At 35.8% G+C, this 7510-nt stretch overlaps 2 non-coding genes across 2 annotated transcripts; both read right to left on the reverse strand.

The window, feature by feature from the left end:
• Positions 1–2092: 2092 nt before the first annotated feature.
• On the reverse strand, positions 2093–2201 carry LOC112099435. Its single transcript, XR_002906236.1, has one exon. It is a non-coding gene; the product is annotated as a small nucleolar RNA R71 (small nucleolar RNA).
• A 2446-nt stretch (positions 2202–4647) lies between these two features.
• On the reverse strand, positions 4648–4751 carry LOC112099357. Its single transcript, XR_002906161.1, has one exon. It is a non-coding gene; the product is annotated as a small nucleolar RNA R71 (small nucleolar RNA).
• Positions 4752–7510: the final 2759 nt, after the last annotated feature.

Below are 7510 nucleotides of genomic sequence, written 5' to 3' on the forward strand. Positions count from 1 at the left end.
TGTGTTTTAGATCACTTTGTGCTCTGAATATGAGTATAATTATAGATGACCAAAAAGCTCAAACTTTATTTATAGGATGCATCAGAAGACTTGCATAAATAACAAAAAACTTGTCTGCAGATGAACTAAAAGAAGTCTAAATCAGAGAAAATGTTGTAGCAATTGTTGTAGCAATCCAGAAGCAAATTACAAGCAAGACTACTTGCGTGTTAATTGACAAAGTGGCGACAGGCGACACAAAATGATATGCGATCCAAGGTTTCCAAAAAAGAGACACATGGTCACATGCTTTTGGTTGTCCTAATTCCAAGATATAAAAAGCGTACATGTGAAAGAAACAAGGTGGCCGTCACACAAAGAAAAAACAGAGAGAAAAAGAAAAATAAGAGAACAAGAGAGAGTTGAGGGTTGCAGCAAGAGATTTCTGAGAAAAAGAAAGAGAGGTCGCAAAAACCTAAGAGATGGACGTCTTATATTAGCATAACTCAATTCCTCATCTTTATTTGCTTGTTTTCATCTCTCTATGAGAATGTATCTGATGGCAAAAACGAGTATTATTACTGTTTTATCGCTATCATGAACTAAACTTTGATGTAGTTGGGTGAAAGCAAGGTTAATGATTATTTGACTTATATATGCGTGTTGCTGCTGCATCATTTTGTCTTAATTTTACTTATTGCAAATCTCTATTTCAGTTGACCACCCATTTAATGGATACTAGCTAAGGAGAAGCCTAAAAATGATCTGACTGAGTGGAACAAATTAAGACAATACATGGTTTTAGTTTGAGTTTCCCAAGTTGAGTTAATCTCGATTTAAATATGGTCATACTTAATCTAAGATTAGTGAAGAACAAGACATAGGGATTTACCTTGTAGAGCAATTGAATTTTAGAACATATAATACTATATCTAATGTTAGCATCGCAACTGGTCACTGTTACGTTGCATATAGATATAAGATATCCAACATGCGACAGCTGAGGATGCATGAGGGATTCTGTCCAGTGCTTTAACATGTGTCATAGCAACAATACTGTAATTGAAAAACAATCAATAGATTGAATTGAATGAGTTTAAGCACTTAACTATTTCTTTCATATTGAGTATATCTTTGTGTTTACCATGAGATTTTTTCCTTATTGCATTCTATTTATTTTATTTTTAATTTTGTTAGGTCATTAATTTCATTCATGATTTTATTTTAATTAGATTGAATTTGTATTGTTAAGATTGCTGTAGCAAGTACTATAATATTAATCCTTATAGAGACAATCTGGATACTCATTATTATATTACTTGTTGTGTACACTTACACATTGACACCTATAGCAATACATATCAACAAATTTTTGACATTGTTTCCGAGAATTGAATGCTTATTGTGATTTGTGAAGTCAATTTTAGTTGGTGCCAATTTTAGTTTTTTTTATAATTTGTTTACTGTGTTGACAGAAGTGCTCTAGCAACCCTTGTATGCGTAGGTACAAATATGTTGAATTCTAGTTTGATTTAGAAATTTAAAGAACTGCAAGGAGATTGAGAAAAGATCATAGAAATTTAAGATATGTTGCAGACATAGATGATTTGTAAGGTATAAGGAACTTGAACCCTCGATGAGAAATAGAACCCGTCAATGCACATGGAGGTAAAGAAGGTCAAAATGGACAAAATATTTATGGGCAACTAGAGAACAGTAATATTATCTACATGGCAAATGATAGAGATAGAGTCATTAGAGATTATGCCTTGTTGGCCCCTCAAGCCATAAATCCTGGAATAGTTAGACCTAAAGTGCAAGCTGCTAATTTTGAGCGTAAACTAGTGATGTTTATACACTTCAAACAATGCGGCAATTCAATCGACTGCCATCAGAAGATCATCGCCTTCACTTTAAACTATTTCTAGAAGTAAGTGATGCTTTCAAGATTGCTGGAGTATCGCAGAAAGCATTAAGATTCATACTCTTCCCATTTTCTCTAAGGGATCGAACAAGAGTATGGTTGAACTCTCTACCGCCTAATTTCATTATTATATGGAATGACTTGGCGGATAAATTTTTAATAAAGTGCTTCCCACTTGCCATGAATGCAAAATTGAGAAATGAGATCACAAAATTTTCCATCAACTTGAAGATGAAAGTTTGTATGATGCATGAGAAAGATTCATGGAGTTACTCAAGAGATGTCCTCATAATGATATTCCTTATTATATACAGTTAGAAACTTTCTACAATGGTCTCAACCCAAGTACTTAGATTGATGATGGATGCTTCGGTAAATGGGACCTTGTTATCTAAGTCTTATAATGAGGCTTATGAAATTTTGGAAAGAATAGCTAATAACAACCATCGGTGGGCAGGAGTCCACAATGTAGATGCCTTGACAGTATTATCAGCTCAAGTAACCTCATTATCAAATATAGTGAAGACTATTGTTGAGTGTAAGAAAATGCATATTTATAAAGGAGAAAACCATCATTTTACATTTCAAGTCTTACTAACAACCTTTACTTTTATGTATTTAACCTTCTTGTGATTTGATTACATGTGTTTTATTTTAATTAAGTATTTTATGTATTTTAGGGGCATTATAGTCATTTCATAATAAAGGAGAGATCAGACGGCAAAACGGACATCACTTTTGAACTCAGGACGGTCGAAAACCTTAGGAGGAGCATAAAAGGAAAAATGATACTATTCACATGTACGGTACTATTCACGTGTACGGTACTGTCTACGTTACTGTTCACGACACTGTTTACATAGACGGATCGATGACGTGGCATTGACCGATGATGTGGCATTGACTGATGAGGTGTCACGATCCTGTTGGGCTAAAATTCTTATGTACTGTTGATGGTGACGTGGCAGCATATCAGTGGAAGAAAAATCTTGCGTACGGTACATGCATCACACAAGATTATTTTCAACCAAACCGCATTACTATTCATCCAGGTCAAACTGTGTTACTGTTCATCCACGTGGTCAAACCGCGTACTGTTGACTGATGACGTGGCGCAATCTTGAGCGTCCAAACTGTTTTTAATTCGATGGCCATGATTTACTCCATGTATCTATAAAAAGGGGGCCTCCCCCCCTAATTTGATATCTCTGAATCTATTTTTGGGATCCATTTTCTGTAATTCCTTCTCAATCTTGTATTTTCTTCGTATTTTAATAAATTCTCATTTTGCCCCTAGTTCAATTATGAGTAGCTAATTTTCTTTCAAGCTTGGGTTGAAGGTGAAGTCTCAACATGTGTCATGGGCTTAATTTGGTAAATTTATTTTCTCTTCCCCTCTAGTTTTTATGGATGTTTTGACTTCTCGTCGACAAATAATACTAATCTTGTCTAGTACCGCCTTGGTTTCACCGGTCCTCTAGTACAAGGTTATTATTATTTGGCACGATAAGCCCTTAGCATCATATTGATTAGAGCATGGTTCATGAGGTGTGGATTCCCCCCTCATGATTTAATTGGCATTAATACGGATTATTTAGCCCATGATGCATGTTGATACGGATCCAGATACCCAAGTACGTCATTTCAATAGATTTCGTTTCAATTTATTCTCGCCATTGCAATTCCAATTTTAGAATTTATTATCGCCATCTCAATTCTAATTTTAGGATAATTTAAATCACTTCCACCACAATTTCAACCACCCATTTGCAAAATTAATTCTACATATAATTAAAATCCACCTCCTCGTGGGGTCGACACTCATCACCATTGATCTATACTACAATAGATTCGTGCGCTTGCGAGTATATTAAAATTTGCACAACAAGTTTTTGGCGCCGTTGCCGGGGAGGTAAGTAATTTTAATTCATAGAATTAATTTTTGTGAATAATTTCTTTTATTTCTTTTCTTGTTTTTTTTAATTAAAAAAAAAGAAAAAAAGTGAATCTACATTTAAAGGTTAGTATTTCTTTTCTTTTTCTCTTCTTTAAAATTCTGTGATTTAATTTTCAATTTATTTTTCTTTGTCATTTTTTTTATTTTATTAATTTAATTTTTAGTTAATTTATTTCACGTATTTATTTTTGTGTATTTTTATAGAAATGTTGTAATAGCGCAATAAGGTTGTATTGTAATTTCTCCCTCTTCTTTATTTTTATTTGTTTTGTTCCCATCTTTATTTTTATTTTATTTGTTTTGCATGCATAGTCGTAGGTCATTATTACCTAATCTTGAACCTATAGACCTTGAATTAGAAAAAACACTTTGCACACACAGGCACATTAAAAATAAATTTAGAATGGATTTACAAGCACCACAGGAGAGGCAATTTAAGGATTATTTCAGTCCTTTAGCCAATTTGAGCACATCATGCATAAGATACCCAAATGTAGCTGCTAGGAGTTTTGAATTAAAACCTAGTGTGCTAAATTGTCTCCCAACATTCTATGGCCTAGAAAATGAGGACCCATATAATCAACTGAATGACTTTCATACTATTTGTCAAACATTTAAATATGAGAATTTTTCAGACGATGATGTTAAACTCAGATTATTCCCATTTTCTTTAAAAGATAAAGCTCGTTCATGGCTTAATACATTGTCTGCTAATAGTATTGCATCATGGGAACAAATGGTAAAAAAATTTTTGAATAAATATTTTCCAGTGCATAAAACCAATGCTATTCGCAGGGAAATCTCAGAGTTTACTCAGAGAGAAGACGAGCAGTTTTTCGAAACATGGGAGTGATTCAATGGGCTACTCTTGAAATGTCCACATCATGGGTATGAGAAATGGCACCAATGCCAATACTTTTTGGAGGGATTATTGCCGAATGTGCAAGAATGGCTAATGGCAACAAGTGGAGGAGAGCTAATGTCAAAAAGTGCATCAGAGATTTGGGAATTCTTTCAGCGACAAGCGGATAATTCCCAACAACATAGTTGATCACTCTGGAATACTAGAAGAATTAAGGGAGTAAATGAGGTTCAAATTGGCGAGTCAACTTCGGGAATCAAAGAAGTCAAGGAGATGGTTGAAGGTCTTGCTCGACAAATAGCATCGTTATCGACTGCTAAATCAATAGAACCACATGACCATAACTCATACTCAGATCAAGCCAATGCCATAGGTGTAATGAGAAAGCCATCAAATTACAACCCATACTCCAACACATATAACCCTGGATGGAGAGATCACCCCAATTTTTCATGGTCTCAAGGATTCCAACAGAACGGACCAGCAGCTCCAGCTCCACCAATTCCACAAAATCCTCAAGCCTCTCAGCCCCCATTTAGACCATACAATCAAAACCAGAACTACTCACAACCCAGACCATGGGAGGATGCATTCCAGAATTTCAAGAATGTTACTCACTCCACGATTGAGCAACAGAACCGCACCATTGATGGACTACAAAATGAGTTGAGAGCAGGCTTCAACTCACAAGCTCAATCAGTGTCAAGCCTCGAGAAGATGGTAGGACAACTTGTTTCTTCAGTTCAGACCTTGACAATGACTGTTGAGAAAGGTAAGTTTCCAAGTCAACCAGTGCCTAATCCTAAAGGAGTGCATGAAGCAAGTACCAGTTCACCAAAGCAGCACGGAGAGGTCAAAGCAGTAATGACCTTGCGAAAAGGCAAATAAGTCGACAACAAAGTGGAGATGCCGGTGATAAAAGAAAATCAAATTGTACCTGTGAATATTAAGGACTCATCACCGGAGGAGAGAGAAGAAACCAACCCACGAGAATATGTTCCCAAGGCTCAATTTCCTCAGAGGTTAGCTAAAAGAAAAAAGGGAAAATCCACAGGTGAGATTCTTGAAATCTTCAAACAGGTAAGCGTTAACATCCCTTTGCTTGATGCTATTAAACAAGTTCCATCTTATGCCAAGTTTCTTAAAGACCTTTGTACTAAAAAGAGAAATATGCATGTTCAAAAGAAGGCATTTTTAACAGAAAACGTTAGTTCTATACTCCAACATAAAATTCCTTTAAAATGCAAAGACCCAGCCTCCCCCACTATCTCATGTAGTATAGGAAACCACACAATTGAGAATGCTTTGTTGGATTTAGGAGCTAGTGTAAATCTGTTGCCTTATTTAGTATTCGTGAAACTTGGACTGGGAGAATTACACCCAACTCCAGTAGTGTTACAGCTTGCAAATCGGTCCACGAAAATACCTCGTGGTATTTTGGAGAACGTGCTTATCCAGGTAGACAAGTTTTATTTTCCTGTTGATTTCATTGTAATTGACACTCAACCAATACAGGATTCAAGGAAGCACATTCCCATTATCCTAGGCCGACCTTTCTTGGCAACTGCAGATGCTCACATTCAATGCAGGACTGAAAATATGCAGTTGTCCTTCGGCAACATGACTATGGAGCTGAACATCTTCAACATTGCCAAACAACCTCACAATGCAGATGATTGAATTGTTGATGTGGATTTAATTGAAACAATAGTTGATAACACTTTTCTTTCAAACATTAGTGATGATCCTTTACAAACATGTTTAACTCACTTTGGTTTGGATTTTGATATTGACAGATCGGTCGATGAGGTCAACGCCCTACTTGACTCAGCACCATCCATGGACACCAATAAATGGAAGTCAATAGTTGAACAACTAGCACCATCAGAGAAGAAACTCATCCCATCATCAGAATCACCACCGAAACTCGAGCTCAAACCATTACCCAACACTCTGGAATATGCATTTTTGGGAGAAGAAAGTACTTTGCCGGTAATCATCTCATCATCCCTAAATGACGAACAAAAAGGTAAGTTGTTGGATGTTTTAAAAGAGCACAAAGGAGCATTAGGATGGATCATAGCAGACATTAAAGGTTTAAACCCAGTAGACTGCATCCATTACATTCACCTTGATGAAAATGCTAAAACTACTAGGGAGATGCAATGTCGGTTAAATCCTAACATGAAAGAAGTTGTTAGAACTGAAGTCCTTAAACTATTAGATGCAAGTATCATTTATCCAATTTCTGATAGTTCATGGGTCAGTCCTGTGCAAGTTGTCCCCAAAAAGTCAGGAGTCACAGTAGTTACGAATGCTGATAATGAATTGATACCCACTAGAGTAACTACAGGATGACGTGTATGCATTGATTATAGAAAGTTGAATTCTGTCACACGTAAAGACCATTTTCCTTTACCATTTATTGATCAAATGCTTGATAGATTAGCAGGCCATGAATTTTATTGCTTTCTAGATGGCTACTCAGGATATAATCAGATTCCCATAGCACCAAAAGATCAGGAGAAAACTACTTTCACTTGCCCTTTTGGCACATTTGCATATAGGAGAATGCCATTTGGATTATGTAATGCACATGCTACATTTCAACGATGCATGTTGAGCATTTTTTCTGATATGGTTGAACGATTCCTTGAAGTCTTTATGGATGACTTTTCTGTCTTTGGTGATTCGTTTGATCAATGTTTACATCATCTAACACTAGTTCTGTAGAGATGTATCGAGAAGAACTTGGTCTTAAATTGGGAGAAATGTCATTTTATGGTAA

Source organism: Citrus clementina, unplaced genomic scaffold (genome assembly GCF_000493195.1).
Source record: "Citrus clementina cultivar Clemenules unplaced genomic scaffold, Citrus_clementina_v1.0 scaffold_4, whole genome shotgun sequence".
Taxonomy (NCBI): Eukaryota; Viridiplantae; Streptophyta; class Magnoliopsida; order Sapindales; family Rutaceae; genus Citrus; species Citrus x clementina.